Consider the following 14095-nt stretch of genomic DNA (forward strand, 5'->3'; position numbering starts at 1 on the left):
CTCCCTTCCTCCCTTCCTTCCTTCCTTCCTTCCTTCTTTCCTTCCTTCCTTCTTTCCTTCCTTCCTTCCTTCCTTTCCTTCCTTCCTTCCTTCCTTCCTTCCTTCCTTCCTTCCTTCCTTCCTTCCTTCCTTCCTTCCTTTCTTCCTTCCTTCCTTTCCTCTACTCTCTTTCTCTCCCTCCTTCCTTCCCTCTATTCTCTTCTCTTTCCCCTCCTCCCTCTCTCCCCCCTCTCTTTCTCCCTCCCTTCTTCTTTTCTTTCTTTGCTGCCTTTCTGATTATGTTGTGTGGCTGCCAATCTCCAAAGGCAATGGAGAGGCACATGGGGAGGTGGGCAGAGGCAACACATGTCCATGAGAAGTTATACAGAAGCAGCAGAGTAAAGTATCTCATCAAAGAAATCCATGGCTGCCAAAGCAGATGGGCTGGTCTCATGTTGAGAATGAAGGATTATCAATGAGCAGTCTCCATGTTCCTTAGATATCCTTGCAGCACCAAGAGAAATTGAGGAAGGCTTCCAGCACGTTGGTGGACTCCTGGTGGTGACTTTATGGAAGGGCAGGGATAGGAATGACAGGATGCACAGGCATGTATAGGTTTGCATTATTGGAGGGGATATGCACTAGTGTGCACTTGCGTGCACACACACACACACACACACACACATACATACACATGCACGCACAGCAGAGACTATAGTAGTTCATCAGACTGTGCAGATGGCAGTGACCTTGCTGTTGATGCCAAGCCTTGGACGCTTTGTCTCTACAGTCATTTGAGATGGCTGGCACAAATGTCCTCATGAGGCACAAAGCCATGCTCCAGATAGACTTTCCTTCCTCGGAACCAATCCAGAGCATCAGCAAAAGGAACCTTCTAAACAGCACCTAATTCAGACTTTTTTCTGAACACTGTGTGCTCTGCCAGAGTGCTGGCAAGTCAGTCAGGGGCTCATCTCACTGCCTCTTGTGGCTTGGGCAGACTTGGAGGGCGTGTGCATCTGCCTCTTAAATGGCCAGGGGGAGAACTGAAGAACGATGCAACTATTGCAGTGTTTCATGGGCTCTGAGATCTCCCTGACTTGGTCACTCCTTCCACTGACACCCCTTGTTTCCCAATCTGTATCATCCTGGTCCATGCCCTCCCAGGAATCCTCTGTCGAGCATCTCCCCCGCATATTTGGGGCCTTCTGTACATCTTTTTAAAAGAACATTTTAAATAATATTTGGGTTCCCCATGTAGCCCTTAGAGTGCCTAGCTTTTAGCCCTGGGACTCCCCATGTTCAGTCTGCCTCCTTTTCTGATGCCCTGTTCTGCGAGGTGATAACTTTGATGCCACTTTTGGCATGCACCACACACTTCTCCACTGCCCTAGGGGTAATCTCCAGTTTTGATTCTTCAGAGATTATGGGGTTCTATGATTCATGGGCATATAGCATCACCTGCAGAAGAGGACAGAGACTGTGATTTTATTGGTCTAGGAGATTCCCTCTCAGTGGGTTGGCACATTCTCAGCAACTTCTCTTCTAGAGAGTTGTCTAGAGCACCTAAAAATTAAGTGACTTGCCCAGGGACACTCAGACAATATGCGTCAGAGGCAGGACTTGAACCCAGGTCCTCCTGAGTCTAAGGCTGACTGTCTAGCTGGTATGCCATACTGCCTCTCAAGGGACCGCTTGTGTTAAAAAGATGGTTTTTTGTCTGGGAGCAGCTTCTGCTCATTGAAAGCCGCCCAAATGCCTATACTCAGTTTTGGACACCACCCTGTTTTAGGAAAGACACAATAACCTGGAAAACATAGAAGGGACAGCAGCCAGAATGGCAAAGGGCCTTGACTGCATGTCATATGAATCAATCAGGTCAACGAGCATTTATTGAGCGCCTCTTACATACAGCAGGCACCATGCTGAGCACTGGAGAATTGACTGCAAGACAAAATGGGCACAAGATAATGCCTTGGAGTATTTGTAGTGGTATAATGTATATACTTGAGTATTCGAGACCTCAGTCCCCTGGTTTTCTGGGCCTCATCTTTATCCCCCTCCACTTAATAGTGTTTTATTTGTTTTCCAATTACATGTAAAGATAGTTTTCAACATTCACTTTGATAAGATTTTAAGTTCCAAATTTTTCTCCCTCTCCCTCCTTCCTTCCCTCTTGTTCCGCCCTCCCTAAGACAGCAAGCAATCTGATATAGGTTATACATGCACAATCATATTAATCATATTTCCATATTAGTCATGTTGTGAAAGAAGAATCAGAACAAAAGGGGAAAACCACGAGAAAGAAAAAACAAAAAAAAATAAAGTGAAAATAGTCTACTTTGATGTGCATTCACACTACACTCCATAGTTCTTTCTCTGGATGTGGATAGCATTTTCCATCACCTCATCTTTCTTACGACAGACCGTCTGTTGTGGGCTGGCATTTCCTCCCACCCAGTACTCCCCCCTCCACTCTCCCCCCACCCTCCGCCACTTCTCCTTGATGGAAATTTCCATCTTCCTGGCTAACTGGTGCCTGGCTGCCTCTAACATTAGAAGAGGGGGACCAATGATGCATCTGAGCATCAGGGCAGATCTAGGAGCAATGCGTGGAAGTTACAAAGAGGCAATTTAAGGAAAACCTTTCTGACGCGTGGGATGGGCTTCCTTGGGAGGCAGTGAGATCTCTCTTCCTGGAAGTCTCTGAACCAAGGTTGGCTGATCACTTGGTGGGGATCTCAGTAGAAGAGATTCTTGTTCAGGAATGAGCTGGGCTAAATCAGACGTGTCAAATTCACTGCCTATGGCCAGAGCCTGATTAACATGTAATCGGGAAATGTTGAACCCCACCCTCCACTCTGAAATTCTGTGATTCTTTCAACTCAATACTGGGCCCAGCTCGGTGTTCATCTGCAATGCCTCTCCAAGGTACATGTGCTGATGGAGACCTCAGTGGGTCACTTGGCCTCATCTATGCCATAGGGCCATTCATGTGGTCTCTTCTGTGTGAATCAGGAGGCCTGTCTTTGGAATGGCCACAGATCTCATCCGTGAGACCATCTGGTGTTCTTGGTCTTAATGTAATTGGCACAAAGCCATCTGCAAACAGGAGCAAGGCCATCTCTTGGCCTTTTGCACTAGACACCCTCAGTTTCCTTATCTACAGGATGGTGATAAAATGACTATAATCAATTTATAGGGCTGTTGCAAGGATCAGATGGGATGTCCATAAAGCAATTTGTAATCACAGACTGACATATAAATGTCAACTGTTATTCATTGAATAGGGGTTTTAAAAATTAATTAAAAAGTGTACAATTAGAATATCTTTTCTCTTTTGGGAAAAAACCCACTGAATCATTTTTATATGACCTTTGATCTTCTGGGTCTTTATTCAGGGGCAACAGATATCTTGATGTAGTGGATAGAGTGCAGGGCTTTGCATCCAGAAGACCAGGCTCTATGTAGCTCCATGAGCTGCAGTCCCCTCATTCACAAAATGGCGATTCAGAATTTAATAAGTTCTTAATAAGTGCCTATAATGGGCAAGGCACTCAGTTAGATCGACAGACAACTAGAGATACACAGATGAATAGGTACAGCATTTGTGAAGTGATTGTTATGTCCCAGGCCCTGTGCCAAGTACTAGAAATACAGCAGAAATGCCCCTGCCTTCAAGAAGCTTCCATTCTACTGCTAACATTCACACTGCCTCCCTCCCAGCACTGGACCAAGAGGTGGTGCTCAGGTGGGAGGCCACAAGGATTGTGTTTGGCAGATACTGGATCACCATGTGGACGTCCACCATCAGGAATATCCCATGCACGCTCTTCCAAAAGAAGGCATTGATTGCTGACTGCCCATATTCTCAACCCACTCTCCTTCAGGGGCGGGGTACCGTCAATTGAGAAGGAGCTGAAAATGAAGTGTGCTATTCAAGAAGCTTGTGAAGTCTACTGAATAAGGCAGGTGTACATGGGGATACTAGTGGCTTTCACTGTGCCTGTCACACCAAGTGATGGCTGTTGGCTGAGAGTGCAGAGCGCTAACTGGCGCCTTTGTGGTGGAGACAGTCATGAGCTTTGCAGGACTTGCCAGGGAACCCCTTTGTGCTTAGATGCCATTCATGGCAATGCCAGCTGGGAGGGCATTCATGGTGTGCCTAAGTTTGTCTTCTACAAGTGTGTGTGTGTGTGTGTGTGTGTGTGTGTGTGTTGGGGGGGCGGGCGACATCACCCTAAGGCTTCCTGTTTGCCCCAAGGCTCCCCATTCACGGGGAGAAGCAGGAGCCCCAGAGGAAATGGGCTCTGGGTTGCTTCCATGGCCAAGAGCTGATGAAGTCAGAGATGGGCCAAGGCCCAGTAGCTGGCATGTTCTGGTCATCCCTTTCTCTTTGGAGGAATAATGTTTCTGTCTGGTAGTCAGCCCTCCCACCATCCTCCGCGTGGGTCCTGGTGACGGTACTGTATGCCTTGGAAAGAAGCCAAAGGCTCTTCATAATGAACTCTCCAGGAGGTCTCAGAGTACTACTGGTCCCTGTCTTGCCCAGGAGACTTTCATGAGGCTTCATTTCCTCTCGTCTGGGATACCGCAGAAGTCCTCTCTCTTGTTTCTTCTGATTGAATCTAGCCTGCAGAACACTGTCACTGGAAAGTTCTTCCTAAGCGTGGCTCTGGGCTGGCTCAGAAAGTCTGCAATGGTCCGCATTGCCTTCTCAGCTTAGGCAGCACACTGGGGATTCTCAGGAATTCCTAGGTCACTCTAGGTGGTCACTGTGAGCCTGAAGACTTCCCTGAGGCCTGCAGAGGGTAGCAGTGGCCAGACTTAGGGCAGAAGATGAAGTCATTGCTTGGCGCTGCTGTCCCTGGGGAAAAACCATCTACAAATCCAAGATTGGGCCAAGACTCAGCCAAAGAGTGCCCCCGTGTGGCGGCTGCCATTTCTGTGGCCCTTCTGCCCCCTGGAAGGCCAAGTACTATACCTGGGTGGTAGGTATAGCAGGGAGAATTATCATCCCCATTTTAGAGAAAAGAAAAGCAAGGCTAAAAGAGATGAGTAAATAGTGGCATAGATTTAGAGCTGGAAGGTGCCTTGGATGTCATCTACTATAACCCTTTCATTTTACAGATGAAGAAACCAAGGCTCAGATTGATTCATGGTCTTGGAGGATCACAGATTTTTAACTGAGAGGGAATTTAGGGGTCATCTAGTCCAAGCCTGTAATCCAGATGAGGAAACTGAGGTCTAGAGAAGTTAGGCAGTATGGAGTAGTGGATGCAATTCTGGATTTGGAGTCAGGAAGACTTGAGTTTGAGGCCAGCCTTAGATATTCACTAGCTCTGTGACCCTGAGTAAATCACTTGATTTCTCTGAGTCTCAGATTTCTCATCTGAACAGTTGATAAAATAATAGCACTGATTTCACATAGTTATTATGAGGCTCAGTCTGTAAATTCTATAAATAAAGCACTATATAAATATTAGCTGTTGCTATTTTTATCGTCTTGTTGACCTCATTTTACAAATGAGGAAACTGAGGCCCAGAAAAGTTAGTAAGTAGAATCAAACACTGTGAGCTCCTTCAGGGCAGGGATTGTCTTTTGTCTCTTTTTGTATCCCCAGTACTTGGCACAGTGCCTGGCACATAGTAGGTGCATAATTATTGTTTATTGAATTGAATGAAATTTAGAGTTTGGAGGGACCTTAGAGGCATTCTAGCCCAATGTCTTCATTTTTAAAAATAATATTTTATTTCTCCCCCAATTACATGTAAAGACAATTTTTGACATGCATTTAACATTCTCTTTGAGTTCCAAATTTTTTCTCTTCCTCCCTCACCTCCCCCTTCTCTGAGACAGTATGCAATTTTATATAGGTTATCCTTATTCAATCATGCAAAACGTGTTACCATCTTAGTCATACCGTGAAAGAAGACACAGACACAAAGGGAAAAAAAAGCACACAAAGAATACAGAAAGTGAAAAATAGTATACTTCTTTTGAAAAAGTTATTTATTTTTAGTTTTCAACATTAACTTTTATTCCCCCCCCACTTAACAGTATTTTTTTTCCTAATTACATGTAAAGATAGTTTGTATGTATTTTTTTTTTTGTTGAGGTAATCAAGGTTAAGTGACTTGCTCAAGGTCACACAGCTAGTGTCAAGTGTCTGAGGCCAGATTTGAACTCAGGTCCTCCTGACTCCAAGGCCAGTGTTCTACCCACTGCGCCACCTAGCTGCCCCCTAAAGATAGTTTTTAACATTCACTTTTATAAGATTTTGAGTTGCAGATTTTTGTCTCCCTCCCTTCCTCCCTTTTGCCCTCACCAAGTTAGCAAGCAATGTGATATAGGCTATACATGTACATATTAAACATATGTCCACATTAGTCATGTTGTGAAAGAAGAATCAGGACAAAAGGGAAAAAACACAAGAGAGGAAAATAAAATAAGAGCAAATAGTCTGCTTTTATCTGCATTCAGTCTCCATCAGTTCTTTCTCTGGAGGAGGATAGCACTTTCCATCATGAATCCTTTGGATTTGTGTTGGATCGTTATATTTCCGAGAAGAGTTAAGTTACTCACAGTCAATCATTGCATTGTTACTGTATAAAATGTTTTCCCGGTTCTGCTCACTTCACTTTGCATCAGTTCATGTAAGTCCAGGTTTTTCTGAAGTCTACCTGCTCATCATTTCTTATAGCACAGTAATATTCTATCACATTCTGAAGTCTACCTGCTCATCATTTCTTATAGCACAGTAATATTCTATCACATTTATATACACAATTTGTTCAGCCATTCCCCAATTGATGGGCATACCCTCAATTTCCAATTCTTGACCACTACAAAAAAAGCTGTTATAAATATTTTTGTACAAATAGGTTCTTTCCCCCTTTTTTTGATCTCTCTGGGATACAGACCTATTAATGGTATTTGCTGGATCAAAAGATATACAGAATTTTACAGCCCTTTGGACCCAGTTCCAAATTGTTCTCCATAGTGGTTGGATTAGGTCACAACTCTATCAGCAATGCATTAGTGTCCTGATTTTTCCAATCCCCCCCCAACATTTATTATTTTCCTTTTCTGTCATACTAGCTAATCTGATAAGTGTGAGATAGTACCTTAGAGTTGTTTTAATTTGCATTTCTCCAATCAATAGTACCAATGTCCTAATTTTGCAGATGAGGAAACAGGCCCAGAGTGGTGAAGGGACTTGCGAAGGCATCATAGGTAGTAATGGCAAAGCTGGGATTTGAACCCAGGACTTCTACTTTTTTTTTTAATTGGTGAGTCAATCGACGTTAAGTGACTTGCCCAGGATCACACATGTATCATGTGTCTGAGGCTGGATTTGAATTTGGGTCCTCCTGAGTCCAGGGCTGGTGCTCTATCCACTGCACCACCTAGCGGCTCCTGACCTCTGCTTCTAAATCTAATACCTATTCACAACATCACATTCCCAGATCTTAAATTTGAACCCAAGTCGCTTCTGACTCTTCTGACTGCCTGAAACCTGTCTCTTATTCATTTGTGAATGAGAAAACTGCAACTTTTAGAGATTAGGTGATTTGTTTTCCTGTATATCAGGAGAGAGGCAGCTGGACCTGGAGTCAGGAAGACCTGATTTCAAATTTGGACTCAGATACTTACTAGCTATGTGGCTCTGGGCAAGTCATTGTACTCATTTGCCTCAGTTTCCCCATATGTAAAGTGAGGATAATAGTAGCACCTACCTTGCAGGGTTTTCATAAGGATCAAATGAGATAATAATTGTAAAGCAATTAGCACAGTGCCTGGCACATAGTAGGTGCTTTATAAAAGTTAACTATTACTGTTAACTATTACTTTGCTTTGCTCATATCCTCCCCTGTGACTTCTTCCCCCACCTCTGACCGTTTTTCCTTGATGGAAATTTCACCTTGTTCCAAAATGCAGTTTAGTGGTCACCTCCTCTAGAAAGCCTTAGCTGATCTCCCTGGCTCCAGTGCCGTCCAACAGCGATCTTCACCTTTGATTTCCCATAGCTTTTTACACCTCTTCTATGCATTTCACAGAATCACTAGACCCCAGAGGTGGAAGTATCCTTAGAGACCATCTAATCCATCCAGTACTGAAAGAGTCTGCCCTACTACACACCTCTCAAGCCATCATCTAACCTTTGCTGGAAGACCTCCAGTGAGGAGGAACAAAGGAAAGCTTCTCGAGAGCAGGGACTGTTTCATTTTTTCCTTTGCATATCCTATACTCTGCTGAATGCCTGAGATACAGCAGGAACTTAGCAAATACTTATTGTATTGACTCAGATTTTCTTGAGGCAATCCACTTCACTTTGGATAGTTTTAATGAGGAAGTTATTCCTTACATCAAGCCTACATATAAATGTTTGAATATGTTGTATTCAGTTGTGTGTAAGTGAATGACTCAGGGAAATGCCCTCATCACTTCGGTAAATTTGCTATGTGGAAAGCCTTTGTCAGAGGCTGTACTTTTCCAAATGCCTGGGCATTTGGCATCCCTTCTTCTGCAGATCTTGAAAATTAACCTCTCAACTTGCTCAGAGCTGTGTTACTCTGAGCATGTGTCATCTTGATCTAGTCCATTTTTTCTTCCCATCTTTGTCACAATGGCCACACAGATTCTTTTTATGCCATTCTTGCTTTCACTGGGGACGGCAAGGACTGCGATGCTAGAATCCAAATGTGGTGTAATTGATATATAGTCTGTTTTAAAAGGGCGGCTAGGTGGCGCAGTGGGTAGAGTGCTGGGCCTGGAGTTAAGAAGACTCATCTTCCTGAGTTCAAGTCTGGACTCATATACTAAGTTCAAATCTAGCCTCAGACACTTACTTCCTAGCTGTGTGACCCAGGCAAGTCAAGCTATTTGTCTCAGTTTCCTCATCTGTAAAATGATCTGGAGAAGGAAATGGCAAACTCCTCCTGTATCTTTGCCACAAAAAACCCCAAATGGGGGCATGAAGAGTTGGATATGACTGAACAATGGTTATAAAAAGTCTTGACAGATCTTTCCTCTTCTTCATCTGATTGTCATTCTTTACATTTTATCTTTAATTATTCTCTGGATGATCTAGATCAGTGACTCCCAATTTATCATTTTTTTCTAAAAGCCCTTTTCAACAACAACAAAAAATGTGTTGTGATGCTCCGGGTTATTTTGATATCCTACTCATAATATTCTTTTAGATTTATTCATTAAGTGCCTATAATAACTATCATGAAATGAAAACTTTTGCTCCCAAAAGCTCTTAAGTAAAATTTACATTATATTATCAGAATTAGAAAACATAAACTTTTCTTCTACGTATAATTATAAGAACTAAAATCCAAAATTATAAAACAATTATGAATATTTTATATAGGATTGTTTTAGTTGCAACTAAATATTTTACTTTTAAAATTCACGTCCCTTATTCTGTGATTGATCTTTTTCCTTTTTATTTTCCTAAATAAGTTTTTATTGTTATCTTTTGCTTTTTTAAACTAACCAAACCAAACCAAAATTTTCTTCAATCTCTCTCCCCCTCTCCTCCCAAAGAGCCATCCAATAGAACAAGTAGTACTTTTATTTATTTATTTATTTATTTTGGCTAGACAATGGGGTTAAGTGACTTGCCCAGGGTCAGACAGATAGTAAGTGTTATGTGTCTGAGGCTGAATTTGAACTCAGGTCCTCCTGAATCCAGGACTGGTGCTCTTTCCACTGCACTACCTAGCTGCCCCAATACTTTTCCTTTTAAAGATAAAATAAAAAAGGAAGAGGAAAAAAAATCAGCAAAACTGATCAATAATTTGACAAGGTCTGAAAATAGGTGCAGTGTACTACATTCGTGAATCTTTCATCTTTGCAAAGAGGCGAGGTATCTTCTCATATTTCTTTTTTCAAGCTAGACTTTTTCTTTATAATTTTGAAACATTTACTTTTGAATTTTTTGTCATTCCTTCTATTGACATCATAATATTCCCTGTTTATATTACTTTCTTGGCTCTGTATCAGTTCATGTAGCTCTTCCTATGCTTCTATAAATCCATCATATTCATAATTTCTTACAACACAGCTTATTATTCCATTACATTCATGTACCATAATATGTTTAGCCATTCACCAATCCATGGGCATCTTCTTTGTTTTCAATTTTTTGCCATCACAACAATGTTGCTATAAATATTTTGGCACGTAGGGGGGATCTTTCTTTTTGTCAGTGTCTTGCTGAAGGGATGTCTAGTAGTGAAATCTCTGGGTCAAAGAGTATTGACATTTTAATCCTTCTATTTGCATGATTCCAAATTGCTTTTCAAAATGGTTGTATTGACCTATGACTGAGCATCAATGATTTTGGAGATATTCAATACAATATAGGGGCTCAAGCTTATTGAAGTATACTCATCATTCATATTAACCCATGAGGTTAGGGGTTTTCCTTCCAGAGTGAATGGAAAATGGGTTAAGCTTAAGTCCTTCCAAAATCTCCACAAAAGGTCTAGTGTCCCTCCCTAAAAAGGAAAGTCTCAATTTAAAACATAAATAATATGAGATAGATTGTAATCTTTTATCTTGTTCAGTGCTCCAGCTTTTCCTCTTCCTTCTCAGAAGCATACGAGCTGATTCTTTCTTAACTCTTCTCTCTCTCCTTCATGAAAGGGTCACTTAGGGCGGGAACTTTCTTTAGTCTCCCCCATCTCCTCTAGTCCTCTTTTCTGAAGATTTAATCAACCACACCCCGTTATAAACAATAAGCTCATTTTTAGCCTAGGAGCAATATTATAATATTTTTAGTCTAAGGGCAGCTGGGTGGCAACGGATAGAGCAATGGGTTTGGAACTCATCTTTCTGAGTTCAAATCTGGCCTTAGACTCTTACTAGCTGTGTGACCCTGGGCAAGTCACTTAAGCCTGTTTGCCTCAGTTCTTCATCTGTAAAATGAGCTGGAGAAGGAAATAGAAAACCATTCCAGGATTTTTGCCAAGAAAACCTCAAATGGGGTCATGGAGAGTCGAACATGACTGAAACAGCTGAACAACAGCAGCAATATTATAGCTCTTGGGTCCACTGTGGTCCCCGTCTCTCCTCTGTTTTATATAGCTTATATCAGGCAAAAAGTTACTAGTACAATCATAACAACTCAGAGCCCCTAATCAGGAATGTTCCAAATGTTCACACAGAGGTTTGATTGTCTTCCCTAATTTAAATTCTGTGTACTTCTAGTTAATGCTTGGCTTCTTCCATTCTCTTCTCCACAGTTTAAGTAAATAATGCAAGTCTTCAAGGTTGACCTTTTTTTTTTTTTTTTTTTTTAAATGCATGAAGCAAGACCAGCATCATGGAAATGCTTAGATAAAAGAGGTGAGAGAACCTGTTACTGGACAGGCACAAGGAAATGATGATGGGCAAAAAGTAGACTTTTTGCAATTTTCCTCAGTCCTTGAAGAGGCAATCATAACCAGCAGCTTGTAGTTTGAATTCCATGTTCCAAGACACCTGTATGAACCTAATGGACTCATTTACACCTCTCTTTTCTCAACCACAATTCAGTGCTCTCTCTCTCTCTCTCTGTCTCTGTCTCCCTCTCTGTCTTTCTCTGTCTCTGTCTGTCTGTCTGTCTGTCTGTCTCTCCCTCTCCTCCTTCCTGACTTCCTCTTCCCCCTCTCCATTTCCCTGTACCACTTTTTCTCTCTAGCTAAAATCTTCATGTGTCTGGTAGGGCTGTTGCCTCTTGGCTCATTCTATGCCAGTTACTTCCTCTTAGCCTGTTTTTCCAAAGACTGTTTGTGTCTTTTTGAAAACTCCTTGGTGATATTCTAGTCAGTACTCGGGTTTAAAGGTGACCTTATTCTAAATTACTCAGGGCTGAGAAGGAGTTCTTTGAGCTACAAATACCAGAATGTCAGTCAGTTCCCAAACATCTATTACAAAACAAACAAACAGAAAACCCCCAAACCCTACACCAATCTATGTGTACATAATAGAGATTTATGGTTTCGTATACAATCTTGTGTTTTTTCTTCTTTGTCTGTGGAAACATTAATGTCTGTTAGAATTTTGCTAAGTTTTTAAAAGTATGGTTGGAGAGTAAGGATTTGTAGGTATCTGTCTGGTGCTGCCCAGGTGTTGCTCTGATTCTAGTGACTGGTACTGGATAAGAACAATTCTACAAGCTCCCACAGCTTCATAAAAATATTCTTTCATTTGTATTCTAATTCTATGTTCACAGAGTAACTATTAACATATGTTTGGCTCACCAAGTTGGTGACCCTACTGGTTGCCTTGAAGAAATAATCAGTTTTAAGCTGCACTGCAAATTAATATCTTGAATTCTAGTTTTGTCTTGTAAGTTTGGTGATTATAAATTGTTTTTCCACAAAGCCTGATCACCACTGGGTACACTGAGAAAAACTGAATTTCTAAACCTATAAAATTGAGAATTAGAACCTGAATTTGTGGTGACCTCAGCCACACGAGGACACTTCTTGAAGCCCAGCCAGTTGGCCTGCATCGCTCCCCTGTTAAATGGAAATACTGAGGACTTCCTGAACAAACCCATATTTTCCTGGAATCTTTCAAATTTATCTGCAACATCTAGGTTAGAACTGCAGCCCTGATTTTCTAGAGACTGGATTCATTATTGGTATCTTCTGAATATTATCTCTATGGTCTAATGCCTTAGAATTTCTCCTGGGAACATATGTTTTGGTCATCACAATAAGGAAAAAAGTGTTAGCTAATAAAAACATCAACTATAAGATAGGCTTTGTTTTACTTCACCAATAAAAAAATCCACCCCATGAAAAAAGCTTGTATCTAAGCCCATAAACAGTGGAGCCAATTAAATTTTCTCCTCTGTCAGGCCTCCCCAGGACCTATTCAGGTTTGCAAAATTATAGTTCACCTTAGGGCTGAGGTCTTTTACCCATAACCCCTACATGAAGAAAGCAATAGCGATTGCATGAGGGCCAAGCAGCCCTTTTATCTGGTTAGTCCTACCCTTATTAGGCATGTTTATGGAAGCCTCCCCTTCCCTAATAAGCATCCCTAGGTCCAGAGTCAGAAGGACTTGAATTTAAACCTGGCTTCAGATACTTACTAGTTATGTGACAGTAGACAAATTACTTAACCTCTGTCTACCTTAGTTTTTTAACTGTAAACTGGGAATAATAATAGCAAATGAAGTAATATTTATAAGGCATTTAGCACAATGCTTAACCCCTAGTAGGTACTTGATAAATGCTGATTTTGGGGCAGCTAAATGATACAGTGGATAGAGCTCCGGCTCTGGAGGCAGAAGGACCTGAGTTCAAATCCTGCCTCTGACACTTGATACTTACTAGCTGTGTGACCCTAGGCAAGTAGCTTAATCCCAACTGCCTTGCCAAAAAAACAAAAACAAAAATAAATGCTGATTTCTTGGAGACAATTGGAATCTCCAGAGAGTTAGTTCTTTTCTTTGAGCCTTTATAGCTTGAATAACTCACTATACCTGCTTTACCCAGGTTACCTGCTAACTCTTTGCCTAGGTCCAGAAAAATTTGTTTAAGTATTCCTTGCTGGTTTAGGAACTCCTGCAATTAAGCACCAGCTACATTTTGAAAGAGATGAAAACTCTTAGAAATACCTAGGTGTTCTCTATTTTCCCCTCTAGCTTGAGATGGGAAAAACAGAAAGTGGAATACAAGCTTCATATGTGCTCTGCTATAAGAAGAGACTTGGATTTGATTGGACAATGCAGAATCCTGTTGAGTGAGGAGCAGGCTGGGCTCACTTTCATTGCCAGAAGCTAGAATGAAGAATTTTACTGGGAGCTCTGTTTTGCTGTAACAGGATGCTGAAAGCCGAATGTATGACAAGGAAGCCTTTTGAGTGAAGAGCTCACTGGGCTTGTCTGCATTGCCCAGAGAGTTTTGCAGTTCTCTGGCTTAAGTGAATTGCTTATCTCTAAAATAGTGCGATGCTTTCTCTGCGGTCTTTTGAAGGTGAATGGGAGGTTTAAAAGCTTGTCATTTCATTAGTGAGAGGTATAAGAAGAGCAGATTTACCCAGCAGGAGGGCAGTGAGAACTAGAAGGGCATCAGTTAGCAGAAAAATAGGTTTGTGTGGTAT

Source organism: Vombatus ursinus, unplaced genomic scaffold, assembly GCF_900497805.2.
Source record: "Vombatus ursinus unplaced genomic scaffold, bare-nosed wombat genome assembly UNPS02014810.1, whole genome shotgun sequence".
NCBI lineage: Eukaryota > Metazoa > Chordata > Mammalia > Diprotodontia > Vombatidae > Vombatus > Vombatus ursinus.